This window comes from Octopus sinensis, linkage group LG14, assembly GCF_006345805.1.
Source record: "Octopus sinensis linkage group LG14, ASM634580v1, whole genome shotgun sequence".
NCBI lineage: Eukaryota > Metazoa > Mollusca > Cephalopoda > Octopoda > Octopodidae > Octopus > Octopus sinensis.
This window is the reverse complement of record NC_043010.1, coordinates 3579934-3597364: the sequence shown is the minus strand read 5'-3', so window position 1 is coordinate 3597364 and position 17431 is coordinate 3579934. Positions and strand designations below refer to the sequence as shown.

The following is a 17431-nucleotide window of genomic DNA, read 5'->3' as shown; positions in this document are numbered from 1 at the left end:
TCAACATGGTTTGAATTCAGAATGTGAAGAACTAGAACAAATACTGCAAGTATTTGTCTGATATTCTTGTGATTCTTCCACTCCACCAATGACAATTACTAACACATAAATGTGTAGTTGAGCAGTGCAGTGTCAAATTAAATGGATTGGTAATTATTATTATTATTATTATCATCATTATTATTATTATTAATATTATTGTCTTCACATTCTGAGTTCAAATGCTGCCAGGGTTGACTTTGCCTTTCATCCTTTTAGGGTGGATAAATTGAGTAGTAGTGAAACACTGGGGGTCGATGTAATCGACTAGTTCCCTCCCACCAAAATTTCAGGCTTTGTGCCTTTTGTGGAAAGGATTCTTCTTATCATTATTATCATCATCATCATCATTATTATAACAACAATGGATGAAGGCAACTTTGGCTCCCATCCTTTAAAAATATTATTGATTGCTGTAGTCCCACATCAAGCCAGGTTATTTTAAAGTTTTTTTAAGATTCAGAGTAAGGGTTATTCAGTTTGTCCACACACTCCTGCACGAATTTTTTTTCCCCATCCATTTATTTGGTAGCTTTCTGTATATTCCTAGACTTCATTGGTCACAATCTCTTAAATCATTTTTCTGACCCGTCTTTCAAATTCAACCATATCTCAATTTAGTTAAACGAACACAACTGATGCAATCTTCATTATATATCATCTCCTTTCATGGATTTCAAAAGTTAAGTATTAGTAATTTCCTGTTTTCACTTTCTTGAAAGATTTTCTTATTAAATCCAGTCACATCAATGATTCATGTGAACTTTTTCTGCACTTATTTTCCAAAATAGAATATGGATCTTCTAGCAGCAATTATTTAGTATGTACGATAACATCCTTGTTCGCTAATTTGTTTTTTCTCATCCATTTCATTTTACACCATAGAATTTATTTCATGCGTCCTAATTCATTTTCTCAACATACTATCAGGACATATATCAGTTGAGTCTTTTAACAATATTTTAGTTAGTATTTTACACATTCAGTAAATACTAGTGTATTTTTCTCTCTTTGTTTTCCATGAATAACTTAGCATAAATCCAATATTATATTCAACTGTCTTAATTTCTTCTATGATCTTGTTTAAACAAAGTCAACCATGCATGTAAGTCATGCTACAGCCAGAATAATGTCACAGGATTCCACACTAAAGTTAATATATATAATAGCTATTTCTTTTTAAATGCTACATTCTTCATCCTTCAGAATTTAATAGCTAAGCTGCTGAATTTGTACTTTTTCTGTGCTCTTTTGCAGTTTCCACTTCAGATTTTCCTCCATGTACCTTCCAGTTTGTTTTTTCACATTCAGTCTTACTTATCTGTCACTAAACTTACCCTAATATAACACTAAACAATTTGATTTTCTTCCATTTCAAATTGAGTAGGATCTTTTCATGCTTTTTCTTTTCTTGCCATCTGCAAAGTTAGTGGCCAAGTGCAACTTTTTATTGTCATATGACACTCTACTCTTGTTTTTAAGAACATACAAATCTCCCATACTTTTGATGTTTCATCCTCCATATTTTCTTGTGAATAGCCCGCCATTATTTACTTGTTTAAAGATAGTATATTTTTATTATGTTATTCAGCATCTTTTCATCTGCTTTACTAAACTGAACTATGTTCATTTTATATATATATATATATATATATGGAGGCGCAATGGCCCAGTGGTTAGGGCAGTGGACTCGCGGTCGTAGGATCTCGGTTTCGATTCCCAGACCGGGCGTTGTGAGTGTTTATTGAGCGAAAATACCTAAAAGCTCCACGAGGCTCCGGCAGGGGATGGTGGTGATCCCTGCTGTACTCTTTCACCACAACTTTCTCTCACTCTTACTTCCTGTTTCTGTTGTACCTGTATTTCAAAGGGCTGGCCTTGTCACTCTCTGTGTCACGCTGAATATCCCCAAGAACTACGTTAAGGGTACACGTGTCTGTGGAGTGCTCAGCCACTTACACGTTAATTTCACAAGCAGGCTGTTCCGTTGATTTGGATCAACTGGAACCCTCGTCGTCGTAACCGACGGAGTGCTTCCTAATATATATATATCTATATATATATTATAATTTATTTACTGGAATAACCCAATATTATCATGATAAAAGTGGTGGAATATTTAAAAAATGTAGTGTTGTAGTATTTAATTAAATATCTTAATATTTTGAATTCCAATTCCATAGGGGTCAGCTTTGTTTTTCTTTTGGACAGGAATGTGGTGAATAAAATTACAAGTACAGGATGAATAAACTTGACTACACACCTCCCCAAATTTTATGGCGGTTGTCAATATCATTATTATTATCATTATTAGTATTATTAAGGCAGTGAGCTGCCATAATAGTTAGCTGGACAAAATGTTTAGTGGTATTTCATCTCTTTACATTCTGAGATCAAATCCCACCAAGGTTGACTTTGCTTTTCATCCGTTAGGGGTCAATAAAATGAGCATGACCTGACTTTTCATCCACTGTCACTATGTCCAACATCACTTCGCCCACGTCTTTTGGTCCAATATCTTTTTGTCTGTTGATTTTTTTTTGTCCAATTTTAAATAAACTCTTTAGAAAACAAGGTGAACAGCAAAATCAAATAATCATTAAGAATTTTATTGATAGGATTCAAATAAAATACAATGGGACAATGTATTTTAAAAAAGTAATAAGATATAACTAATGATTTATTATGATCACTTAAAATTGATGCAAATTATATGCCACACTCTTCACAAAATCAATTTTTCTTGTTGACCCATATTCAATGACCAATCTTTTGCGGCATTCACTTATTCTTCAATATCGTGTATATGAATCTGACAGATCTCCTCAAAGAATTTGAGTCATTTTACCTTGAATGAACCCTCCCCCTTCCTTCAGAGTTTTGATTAATTTCCAAATATTCAAATGTGCTCCACCCACCAAACGCTATATCACAGAATGAAACCTCTCAGCAGCATTATTTGTTCTGGGAAGATCTTGAAGAATACGCTAATTAACATTCCATACATCTATCGGGAATGTAGGTGGTTCTCTCCTTCGTCTAGCACCACATCCTTTCACAACACCTATGTAAGTCAAGTCAAAGTCAGCTATGAATTAAGCAGGTAATTCTTCATTGTCTATAAATTCTTCATAAGCCTCTTCGACATCTTCAACAGGTAGGAGGGCTAATACTGAAAAACATCGAATTTTAAGAGAGAATTCAGAGTCTTTATTGTATTTTCCTTTGAGACCTAAATCTGTAATTCTTCAAAATACTGATTGGCTCAGATGTAACAAACATGCCACTATAGGGAATTAGGGAATGATGAATTAAATGCTTTATGAACAGCAACTTTGAAATCTGCCACGAGATCAAGCAGATATGCATTAGGTTATAATAATTTTCAATTGCTCGATAAATAATTTGCATGTCTGCTTTGTTTTATTAGGCAGTAATGCAAAGACTTGTGGAAAACTGCTGCCTTTAACTTGCACAATTTTGAATGTTCCATCACATGACCACTGATGATTTGCTGCTATATCTTGAAGAGCACTTTCTCATGCACATACTAGCATGTGCTGTTGATCCTCAATACTTGAATCATGTCTCAGAAACAATGCACCATTATCAAGTGTACAATATTCTTCTCGTATTTCAAAACCAGTTCTAGCCCCTGGATTAGCGGCAAATCCAGAATCTTTTTGTCAGCACCTTTGAATTGTCCTTGAAAGTACAGGCAAACAAGGAAGTTGAGAGCAAGTATTTTCTGTTAGCTGCATAAACTTAGTCACTATCATACTACACGAACTTGCTGCTATGTTTTCCACTGCTTCATGCTTTATTCCTGCGACTGCTTTTCTACCATTTAATGAACCTACATTAGCTAGATGAAGATGCTCACTAGAAAAAGAAATAATTTTTGTCTCATTGTTTTCCATTACTGTGTGAATTCGCACTGAACACAGCCTTCTTTTCTTACACCTCCAGTATTCTTTTCCTAGTTTTGTATTGCTTGAATGAAAATCATAGCTGTAATTACTTTTATCAACTACTTTTCTTTTCTTTTGGTCGATACTATGAACTTTGTCATTTTAGGATGGGTAAATTAAAAATGTGTACACTAAATTTGCAGCACTCTTTATTCAAGGCACCATACTTAGGAGAGGAAAGGAAAAAGAGAAAATAAAACTGTTCACAGAGAAGGAAAAAGAACGATAATAACAATCCTATAACGAGGCTCGTTATAGTTCTGTGAATATTTCATTAGAGATATTTCACCCTCTGTTCTAAAGAATTTATTTAAAATTAGACAAAAAGATGTTGGACAAAAATAAATCATCAGACAAATAGAGGTTGGACCAAAAGATGTGGATGAAGTGACATTGGACGAAAAGATATAGCACCAAAATGAGTACCAGTCAAATATTGGGATCGATGTAATTGATTTACTCCTCCCTTGAAATTGTTGGACTTGAACTAAAATTTCAAACCATTATTATCATTATTATTATTATTATTGAGGCAGCAAGGTGGCAGAATTGTTAACAAGCTAGGCAAAATGCTTAGCAGTATATCATTGATTTTTACTTTCTTAGTTCAAAATCTGCCAAAATTGCCTTTCATCCTTTCAGGGTCAATAAAACAAGTAGCAATTGAGCACTGGGGTCAATGTAATCAACCTACCCCATCCCCAAAACTGCTGGCCTTGTGCCAAAATTTGAAACCATTATTATTATTAAAGAAATTATCATTTTACAGGTTAGTTTATGGCAAAACAGTAATGTAATGAATTAAATGCTTTTCAGTATTTAGTTGCATTTTCTTTACATATTGTGTTCAAATCCTTTTGAAGTTGGCTTCAGAATTTGTCTTTCCAAACTAAGTTGATAAGATAAAAAAAGAGTCAAGTACTAAGATAAATTCAATAAACTGTGCCATTCCTCCTAAAATATGCAGCCCTGTGCACTTCATTATAATCCAAATTAGAAATTATTACCATTCTTATCTAAAGGTAGTGAGGTAGCAGAAATCATTAGCATGCTGGACGAAATGCTTAGCAGCATTTCCGAGTTCAATTCGTCGCTACGTTCTGAGTTCAAATTCTGCCATGGTCAACTTTGCTATTCATCACTTCGGAGTCAATAAAATAAGTACCAGTAAAACCAACTCATCCCCACCTCCTCCAAGCTACCCTGGTGGCAAAAATTTGAAATAATAATTATTATTATTTAAATTATTGATAATAACAATGTAGTTTGTTCCAGAACCACTAAACTCAAACTTCTGGTACCTCTGGTACCCACTGTATTTTGTCTTAGCATTAATGCATTTGATGTATCAGTTTATGCAAAGCTTTATATAGATTATGTGAGATGCTTTTATCAGTACTGTTATTGTAATTTTTTTTCCATAGTTCCATGAAAGATCTCCTTTGTAACATTAGTTAGTTTTTCCACAAAAGTATATAGCCTTACTTTGTTGTTGTGGTGATGGTTGGGTTGCTGTCAATATTTTTATGGTTTTAAGTACTATTTTACATTGATGCTTTTCTTTGTTGCAAGAGTTATAACTATTATATTAAGTGCCAAATTATTTTCAGATTGTGTACAATTTTGTGAAGCCTGATAATGTACTGAGGTGCTCTTTTTTTTTATCATTCTAAGTGCATCAGTTACTTTTAGTATTGTCTGCATTATGATTATCCATATTTTATTAAGTTCATTTTATCCATTTGCCTTGATATCTTTATCATCTTTTTTATCAGGCATGTAGTAGAAAAACTAGTGTAGCTCTACTATTGTTGGATATATACTTTCTGTTTTGATTTTAAAATAGCTTATTATGCAATGGATACAAATATCTCTTTGGTTGCTGTTGTGAATATCTCCAGTCTTTACAAAAACTGGTCAATCTGAGATGAGATACTCTATTGATGCTTAATGTTACCTTCATAATTTGAAATTACATCAACCACTTCTTTGTTTTCTAGTTTTTTTCTTTTTTTCTTTTTCTTAGTCGCTATAGTTACTATTCTCAGAAACTAACATCATACCATATTTTTGTTTTTTGTTTTCTTTTTCTGAAAGTTTCAAGCCTTCTATTTTTTTTTTTTTCAGTTTTACTTTAGTCACTTTTAGAGTTTTTCTTTCTTATATTCCAATTCTGATTTTTTTTTTTTTTTGTATTTTTCTGTTATTGCATCTTTACCATAAACATTTTCTCAATATATTTAGCTAAATAATTTATAGTTAGTAATTTCCTAAAATATGATAAAACATTTTCATCTTTCTTTAACATGCTGATAATCCTTGTTCTTCTTTATCACAATTCCACTTCAACAAAACATCTTTCTTCTTGCATGCATGACATATATTCTGCAAAGGGATGATTAATTTACTTAATTCCAATTTATGATGCTGAAGTATTTAGTTCAGTTTATTCAGGTGTGTTATTCTATTTCTCTAAAGCTACTGAAACATGCATTTCTAATTTTTCTCCATCTAATCCTAAGTATTTTGTTAGTAATCATCATTATTATTAAAGCAACAAATTGGCAGAATTAGTTGGTAGTGAATTGGATAAAGATACTTTACAATGGTAACACTTAACATTTTGCATTCAAATCCTGCAATGGTAGATAAAATAAGTATTAGTCAAGTATTGAACTTACCCACCAAATTTGTGGCTTTTGCTTGTGTTAAAAATCATTATTATAATTCCAAATCCTGCAGAAGATTTTACCTTTCATGTTAGAAATAATTTCTAACATTATTTGAAATTAAGGATAGCAAAATCAGTATAATGCCTTGCAGTATTTAGTTACATCTCTGTATATTTTGAGATCAAATCAGAATCATTAAAATAATTACTACTCAAGTACTGGAATCGATTTAATCAATTATTCTGACTGACAAAATGCGTGCTTCATGATATTTAATGAAGTTCCTTTATATTTTCAGTTTCAAATTCCCTGGGGTTAACTCTATCTTCCATTTCTATGAGATTGATTAAATAAGTACCTGTTTTTCAGGAGTCAGAGTTTAACTGACTATACCTTCCTCTCACATTATGCTAATTTCAGAAATCATAACTACCTTTTTTAAGGCAGACAAATAACAGAATCAGTAGAGCTTCAAACAAAGTGTCTGATAGTATTTAGTTATATTCCTTTTTGCCCTGAAATCAAATCTTACAAAGATCAACTTTCCTTTACATCTTTTCAGGATTGTTAGAGTACCAATCATGTACTGGACTTGCTTTAATTGATAACCACACCCTGCATTTCAGCCCCTATGATAATATTAGAAACCATTACTATTATCATAATTATTAAGGTGGCAAGCTGACGAATCATTAGCATGCCAGGCAAAATGCTTAATGGTATTTCGTCTGCCGCTACGTTCTGGGTTCAAATTCCGCTGAGGTCGACTTTGCCTTTCATCCTTTCGGGGTCGATAAATTAAGTACCAGTGACGCACTGGGGTCGATGTAATCAACTTAATACCTATGTCTGTCCTTGTTCGTCCCCTCTATGTTTAGCCCCTTGTGGGTAATAAAGAAATAGGTATTTTGTTTGATGCTACCTTCTGAGTTCAAATTCTGCCGAGGTTGACTTTACCTTTCATCCTTTTGGAGGTCGATAAATAAAGTACCAGTGAAACATTGGGGGTTAATGTAATCGACTTAATCCCTTCTCCTAACTTTGTGGCCTTATGCTTTCAGTAGAAAGGATTGTTATTATTACCATTATTATTATGAAGGGGGTGAGCTGGCAGACTCCTTAGCATGCCAAGTGAAATGTGTAGTGGCATTTCATCAGCCACTAGGTTCTGAATCCAAATTCCTCCAAGGTCGATTTTGCCTTTCATCTTTTCGGGGTAAATAAATTAAGTACCAGTGAAACACTGGGGTCGATGTAATTGACTATTTCCCTTCCAAAAAATTTCAGTCCTTGTACCTATAGTAGAAAGGATTATTATTATTATTATTATTATTATTGAGGCAGTGAAGGTGGCAAAGGTGGCAGAATCAGTACTGTGCCAGGCAAAATGCTTACTGGCATTTCATCCATCTTTACATTCTGAGTTCAAATTCTGCTGAGGTCAATTTTGCCTTTCATCTTTTTGGAGTCGTTAGGTGGATGTAATCAACTAAAGCCACTGCCCTGAAATTGCTGGACTTGTGTCAAAACTGTAAAAACATAATTAAAGCATTGAGCTGCCAGAATCATTAACATGCCAAACGAAGTGCTTAGCAGTACTTTGCCTTTCTTTATGTTCTGTGTTCAAAGCTAATGGTTCTCAACCACTTATTGCATATGGACCTCTTTGATAACTATTTTATTCAGGTCAACCTCCTTAGCCATTCGATGTTTAAAAGCTAGTTTTATAGATTCTCCTTTCAAAATTACTATTTTTGTTTCTCACACATTAACTTTTCTGGTTTGAATTATGTAAAATGTTAGAGAAAGAAACCAAGCTATTTCTTCCAATAAATACATCCAAAGTAACATTTTTTTTTCATGGACCCTTAAAATACTGCTGTGGATCCCCAATTTACTATTTTGCTTGCATGGACCCGCAAGTATTACATGGACCCCAATTGAGAACCACTGCTCTAAGCTAAATTATAAAATTATAACCTTCATTTATTTTTAATATTTTAGTCTCATTACTTCTTTATTCACTTGGATGTTTAGAGAATTATTGATAGTTTTACTTCTAAATGTATTTTCATAAATGCAGGTGCATGCTATGTCACTCTAGCATGTTTTTCTGCACCAAATACGTTGCATTGGTACAGTTTTGTGTGAGAAATCATTACAGCATTATCTAAATTTAGTGCAAGTTTTCTATCTGTTTATCTGAGTATATCTCAGATAAACAGAGAACACCTGCCTAACTTAAATAATAAATTTACTTACATATATACAGGAAGTCACCACTTACTACCTCTTTTTGTGACATTATGTCCTCAACACACAACTTACAGCAGTGTGCAGTGGACTGCACAGTCAAATCATTTCTGCTCAATACAGCCAATATCTTTGAGAACCAACTTTATTAAGAGAATAACAAAAATGCTGCTGCTTGTGTTATTGATACCTACTGGGCAATAGCCATAAATTCACTTCTCAAAATACATTTTTTAAAAATATCACAAAGTCTTAAAAATAATATATGAGTGTCTGAATAATATACCATGTTGATAATTTTTAAGATGAAGAAATTTTACATGAAGCCCCAAGTTCAAAGAAAGTAAATTTGGAATATCAGCAAGAGTGGGATATTAGTAATAATGAAAATTATTTCACTGAATAAAATTTATTCTTTTCTACTCTAGGCACAAGGCCCAAAATATTTAGGGAGAGGGCCTGTCAATTAGATCAACCCCAGTATGCAACTGGTACTTAATTTATCAACCCCCAAAAGGATGAAAGGCAAAGTCGACCTCGGCAGACTTTGAACTCAGAACATAAAGACATATGAAATACTGCTAAGTATTTTGCCCAACGTGCTAATGTTTCTACCAGCCCACTGCCTAATTGAATGAAATTTATTGAAAGGTCAATTATTTATATCCCTTTTTGCATATTAAATAATGCTCCGAACTTTCCAGACAACTTAATATATACACATACATGTATAAATACATATGCGTATATATCTATACATACATGCGTACATATATATGTACAAGTGGAGAATCATGGAGAAATCCATGCTATATGTTATGTGTAGCTGAAAGATTGCATATTCTTCTAACATCTAAGAATTCCACTACACTATAGAATTCCAGATGAGAAATTGTCAGCAAACACTGAATTATGGACAAATTTCTTTTGGTGAATTGTAAGACACTACCCACTTTGGAATGAGCAGCTGTCTCACAGATTTTGGACTCTCTCCATTGAATTATTCTACATTAAGTAGCTTTATTTTGGTGTTATGGTCAAAGGGGGCATTACTAATTTTCTTTATTTTCCTTTTCCATTTTTTTCACCCTTCTAAGTTTTTGCATCTAGCTTTCTTCATGTTTTTTATTGTGACTTTTGTTCCAGTGTCCTGATTTGTAAATTGAATAGACCATGTGCTTCAGAGCCTAAACATTGCTTGGAGATACAAGGTGTACTATAAAATCTTGCTTAGACTTGCCTCTCCAGTGCATGAAACTATCAGTAGCTGATGTCTTTATACATTAAATGAGATTATATATATATATGTACATATAGGTTTTAAATTTTGAGGCAAGGCCAGCAATTTGGGGGGGAGGTAAGGAAGTCAGTCAGCTACATTAGGCCCAGTGCTCAACTGAGACTTATTTTATTGACTCCAAAAGAATAAAAAGCAAAGCCAAAATTGGCAGAACTCAGAACATAAAGACAGATGAAAAACCACAAAACATTTTGCCCAGCATGCTAGCAATTCTCCCAGCATGCTTTCTTCATATATATATACATACTTGTAGGTGCAAGCTTGGCTGTATGGTTAGGAAGCTTGCTTCCCAGCTACATGGCTTTGAGTTCAGTCCCACTGCGTGGCACCTTGGGCAAGTGTCTTCTGCTATAGCCTCAAGCCAGCTGAATTGTGATTGAATTTGGCAGGTGGAAGTTATAGTTGCGTGTGTACATGTGTAAGTGCTTGTGTCTCCTAGCAAATATATATATATATATATATATATTCTTTTACTCTTTTACTTGTTTTATTCATTTGACTGCGGCCATGCTGAAGTACTGCCTTAATAAATATATATATATCATTTAATGAATGAGAAAAGAATAGGAGCTCTGTAAAAGCCATTAGCTTACAGCTCTTTCCTTTATAAGTAGTGCACTCAGAGCTGAGTGCTTGTACAACATCCTATGGCTTCCTAGAAGCCATATATACGTGTAAAAATATATGTATTTGTATGTACCTATGTATATATACACGTTTATGTAGGTATGTGTATATATGCCTGTTTGTGTGTAAAAATACATGTATATGTACATGCATGTACAGATATATGTGTGTATGTTTGTATCTATATATCAATCATAATTATTCAACATCTGCTTTTCCATGCTGGGTTAGACGGTTTAACAGGAGTTGGCAAGGCCAAAAGATGTACCAGGCTCTGTTGTCTGTTTTAGCATGTTTTGTACAGCTTGATGCTCTTCCCAAAGTCAATCACTTTGCAGAGTGTATGGGGTGCTTTTTACATGGCACCAACACTGGTGTTTTTTCATGTGATACCTGCACTGACAGGATCACCAAGAATACCTTGCAAAACAAAATCACCTCAACTGGGAGAAGGTAGGAGTAATCAATGGGATCTGGCTTCATGCCATTTGAGAGATTAAAGGTATAGCAGTAGAGAGATAGATGTCTTGTAGAGTAGACACATGCATACCCCAGTAGAAAATCAGAGTGAGTCAAAGAGGAAGATAAAGAGAGCAATAGTGGGAGGGATGATGGTAAAGATGTGTTGGGACATGCCTTCTAATGACATTGGTGTGATGAGAATAGGTGAAGTGATATGGATGTTTGGACTGGGTGAATGGGCAGGACAGAAATGACTGTAGCAAATGAGGGAAGTGGTTCGAGGCGGGGGGGGGGAGAGGCAATCAAGAAAGCAGTGGAGGGGTATGCAGTATATGCCTATGAGAAAAGTAATAGCGGCATGATTGCAGAAACGTTAGCATGCCGGGCGAAATGCTTTCCAGTATTTCGTCTGCAGTTATGTTCTGAGTTCAAATTCCGCCGAGGTCGACTTTGCCTTTCATCCTTTCGGGGTCGATGAAATAAGTACCAGTTATGCACTGGGGTCGATGTAATCGACTTAATTCGTTTGTCTGTCCTTGTTTGTCCCCTCTGTGTTTAGCCCCTTGTGGGTAGTAAAGAAATAGGTATGCAGTATATGCCTATTCTGCTCTCAGGTGATAGAGAGGAGATGGTTGTTATGGGATGAAATATGAGAAGAAAAGGTTTATGGGGCAGAGAGGATGAAGGAGGGGTGGGGAAGAGACCTCACAGACAAGCATTACCAAGTTGGTTTTAGGTTATCAGTTCTGCAGTGGTGGACAAATTTTCATGAGTATCTCAAGCTACCAGATATCACAGTCCTTTGTCATCTCCTTCGTAAGGCTCAGTGTCTTGAGATCAGCCTTCAATATTTCATCCCAGGAAGAGAATGCATATATATATATATTATATATATATATATATATATATATATATAAATATATATGCTTATGTACATGTATTTATATTTATATGTACATCATGTATTCACCTCTTCAGCAAGACAGATGTTCCAATCCCTCATAATTTTGCACCCCTCAATATCTACCCAGCTTAGTCGAAAGGTCTTGTGTTACATGTACTTGGGGACCTCACCAGTGCTTAAGCCACAAAAGAAAAAAAAACAAGAAAAAAAATCACCCAGTATACTCTATAAAGAAGTTTATATTATAAAGGATGTCCACCCGCAGAAGCTATGCCAAAGCTGTCAATGGAACATGGCCTCTGACCTGTCAGTCACTGACAAACCACCCAACACCTGTCAGCATGGAAAAGAAATGTTAATTGATGATGATGCATGTAAAGATACATTTACATACATGTGTGTGTGCATGCATGTGTGTGTGCATGCATGTGTGTGTGCATGCATGTGTGTGTGCATGCATGTGTGCGTGTGTAAGACAGAGGACAATGAAATCCAGGCAATGATCTCAGTAACACTTCATGAAGGACCTATCTAGCAAAGACTTTTAATAGCTGTGTGAAAGGTACACCCTTTTCAGTAATCAAAGAATGATTGGCTATATTGCAGTCAGTTATTAGAAGAGCATGTGTTTCAAAATAGGTGTATTGTAGTCTTACTGGGTGTATAACAATAATTTTAATTGAGGAAAAGAGAAGTCAAATCACTGTTACAAACGTTATGGTAAACTAACAACATTAATTTCATGATACATACAAAAGTTATGCAATATATATATTTATATTTATATGTGCATGTGTGTATTTATATATGCATATATATATATATATATAATATATATATATATATATATATATATATATATATATATATATATATAATATATATGCAACTAGATAGATAGATAGATAGATAGAAAGATAGACAGGCAGGCAAGCAGACAGACAGATAGATAGATGGATGGATACATGTGTGCATATTTGTATAAATATGCATATACCTTTATATGCATATATGTGATTAATATGTGTGTGTGTGTGTTTGTATATGTAAAGATATATATATGTATGTATAAATATGCATACATATTTATATATTTATACATATATATACACACACACATTCAATACTGGTATAGTGTCCAAAAGTATTGTCAAAGAAAGTGTCACCTATTCAAAGCATAAGAAAATTAGCTTTAGAACATAGTATTTTGTATCAGAAAGAGAAATGTTTTTAATTTGTTTCTTAAGTTTGAATCTGAAAGAGACTTTGTCACAGTCATTTGCAAAGATTCCTATAATTTAGAGTTATTATGTATCTTTTCTTCTAACCACTTCTTGGTAGTACTGGATAAGAGATAATTGAAAACGATTTGGTAAAAGTATTTGAAAGTAATTTTTAGGCAAGTTGTAGGCAAATTGCCGATGCTTTTAAAGAATAGCAGACAAATTTTGAAATATATGTGAATATTATTAGTAGGTAATATAAATTGACTTATTCTAGGGACATATTCTATCTGAAAGCAATATTTGAATTCATGTTATACTGAAGAAAAATTCATATAATTCACTTTATTTTGTTCAATACACTTAAGAGGTTATCTTTAAAAATCATCCTGCTATGAATATATTGATTTCAACCATAGACACAATGCCTAAAATATAATATAGTCTAATAAATCAACCCAGTATTTGACTGGTACTTTGTTTCATTGACTTCAGAAGGACAAAGTGCAAAGTCAACCTCAACAGGATTTAAACTCAGAATGAAAAGGGCCAAAAGTACATTCTACAAAGCATTTTGTCTGACACTATTAATACTACCAAAATACATTAAGGATTTGGGGCTAATTCAAACAAAATAATAATTTTTTTAGCTTAGATTTATCAATCGGCAGGTGATGATGATGAGAGAGAAAGAAAGAGAGAGAGAGAGTGTGTGCATGTGTGTGTGTGTGTGCATGTGTGTGTGTGCATGCGTGCATGTGTGTGCATGCACGCATGTGCTTCCTCATTTCTGAAACCAAGACTTCAAACAATAAAGTGGAGGGTGATTCATACAGATGTTTTATCATTAAATTTATAGGGTGGTTTAAAAAGGTGAAAAGCTACACCTCATATTTTGCCATATTTGCTTTTACATTTATGTCATTCACCTCTTGATTGATATTCTTGATAAAGGCTATTAAATCTGAGCATATCCAGCAGCAGCAGCAGCAGTAGCAGCAGTCATTTTGGGATTACCTTACCTCAGCCAATAACATATACAAGTCACCTTAACAGAACATATAGTCCATGCTGGCATGAATTGAATGGTTTGACTGGGCTGTCACACTGGAAGGCTGTGCCATGCTCCAGCCTGATTTGGCATGGTTTTCTACAGCTGGATGCCTTTCCTAATGCCAACCACTCTGAGAGCGTAATGGGTGCTTTTATGTACCACCAGTTTGGATGCCACTTGCATGACACTGGTATCTGTCACAACTGCAATTTTGCTTGGCTTGATTGGTCTTCTTCTCAAGCGTAACATAATGCCAAAGGTGTTGGTCACTGCCTTGTCAAATTACTGAACTCTACCAAAATAACATAATTTTCTAAAAGGAACAGAAATTTGGTAATATTATAGCATTCCTGGGAAGCATGAACTGATGAAGATTTTACCTTAATAAAACCTAGTGCAGCTACACATAGTTAGTAAATAACATATTTCCACAAAATAGCAAAGATCAACCTGCAGTTAAAGTAACAAAACTTCAGCAATTTAAAGAAAGCACATTTCTCTTACATTTTGAATGTCTAGCATATAAAACTGTTGACTCAAATTGTAACCTTGTAAATATTTCCAAACTGACGACAAATGTTAAGGATTAGTAAAGAAATGCATGCAAAAGCTGCAAATACTGAGATATACCAAATGAATATGCTGCTAACTTGAAGTGCTATTACTGCTGTATTAGAAAGGGTTTCTATCTATTGCTGCTTAATGACAATAGGAAATAATGTTAAAGATAATAAAATATATTACGGAGATGTACTCGCATAGCAAGTGATTTGATCTGAGATCGTGTGCTGGAACGGAAACAATTGCAGCGTGGAAGGTGTTTGTAAGCCATTTAAGAAACACACAAAAGCCGTTCGATTCACTTCAACATTTAAGTTTAAATTGTCAAAATATTTTCGTCGCTAAAATCCGTGACCTGTTCACTGACAAAAATCCGTGCTGCGATCTCTCGCAGCACGGATTTTTGTCAGTGAACAGGTCACGGATTTTAGCGACGAAAATATTTTGACAATTTAAACTTAAATGTTGAAGTGAATCGAATAAAATATATCAAAAGTTAAAATCAAATATTTCAGAGCATGAGATTCTCGTTGTCAGTTAACAAATATTTAATAATAATAATAATTATGGGCATACAGTATACAGATGCACAACAACTTATTGTAAGAAAAAGTATAAGAGGGGACAGAAAATAACAGCAAGTAAAGAAAGACAGCAACAATAGTCAAGAGTATATATTTAGTTAACAGAATGTGCAGGAGTGGCTGTGTGGTAAGTAGCTTGCTAACCAACCACATGGTTCCGGGTTCAGTCCCACTGCGTGGAATCTTGGGCAAGTGTCTTCTACTATGGCCCCAGGCCGACCAATGCCTTGTGAGTGGATTTGGTAGACGGAAACTGAAAGAAGCCTGTCGTATATATGTATATATACCGATGCTGGTGTGTTTACATCAAGAGTATATATTTAGTAAACAGAATGAAGCACAAAAGGACAGCAAAATGAATAGTAAAAGATCCATAAAAAGGAAGGGGTGTATAGGGGTGTCAAGAGTAGTTTGACAAATATCAGGAAGCATGGAATTTTTGAAGGATAGTATCCTAATGCTCTGACAGCAGACAGCCACTGTGGGTAGTTTATTCCATACTTAACAATTCTGAGTACAAAAAAGTGTTTCTAAAAGTCATGGGCGCTGAGCTGGTTTTTAGATTATAAATTAATCCACAGCTGGTAGAAATATTACATCCAAAAAGGTGGCCCAAGTTGTTGCTGAAAAGAGGGTGGATAGTCTTGTGGGCTGCTACAAAGTCAGCTGCTAAGTGTCAAAGCTTCAGTATAATGATGCCCAGAGAAGCAAGATGTTCAAGCTATATGGTAAATGACTGATAAAGAGAATTCATCTGTCTGCACATCTCTGGGCAGCTTCTCTGACACAGGGCTCCCTCAACTTAGTGACATAGCTAGTGAGACTGGTTTGACAATAACAGACAGGTGATGTGTGATCACCCTTTTTGAACAGGGGATTAATGCTGACAATCTTCTACTGTTCTGAGGTAATGCAGTTATTAAGGTAGAATTGGAAAAGGAGTAAAAGCTAGTGCAGTAGAAAGAGGCTACCATATTTGAGAAGTAGATAAGTAACACCTTCAACACCAGAGATAGGGAATTGAATGTCAGTGAAGATGTTACACTTAGATTTCCACAGTAAAAATGCCAGAATAGCATTCAGCAATAAGCTCTTCTCACCCTTTGGGACTATCAGGAGTCTTACTTGTGAGGAAATTGTGTAGAGGGTCAACTAGATAATGTCACCTCTGTTTCAATTGTACAGATTTCCAGAGCTCTTTACTACCTATGTCAGTTATTATGCATTGTCTTTTAGTCACCTGTTTGAATGTTTGGACACACATTAGTACCATTTTCTATTTTCTGTTCTATATAATCTGTATTCCTGTTCAGCATCTTGTTATTTTTTTTTCTGGTAAGGCAGACTGCTGTAATCTCCCAAATTGTGCTTTTGGATTTCCAACAAATTACAAGGAGCTTATGCTTTGCATGCAGCCCAAATTGAATTGAGGATGTGCTGAAGGATCATCATAGAATCCTACTTGGCAATTAAAATGGTTTTTGCAAAACAAGTTGTAACCAGCTATGCTAGAAACACCATTGCCAAGTAATGATTGTGCCTAGATTTTGAGACTGCAATGAAATTGGGATCAACAGTTCTACTGTAACAATCTGAAAGCTGGACCTTGTTGCATAAACAGCAGTAATTTAGAAACAGTATTTGTACCTGAATTTAAGCCAGTATGGAATGATATACTGTTTTGTTATAGCTTCTCAAGGATTTCCATTGCTGCTTGTTAGTTTGATAGACTCAAACCAGCTTGCATCCCTTTTCCATGAGTTGAAAAATAAGTCCAAGAT

General features: G+C 34.5%; 1 protein-coding gene across 4 annotated transcripts in view; it reads left to right on the top strand.

Moving 5' to 3' along the window:
* Positions 1-17431, top strand: part of LOC115219534 (protocadherin beta-15) — a 171040-nt gene that overhangs the window by 136155 nt on the left and 17454 nt on the right. The window lies entirely within an intron of this gene.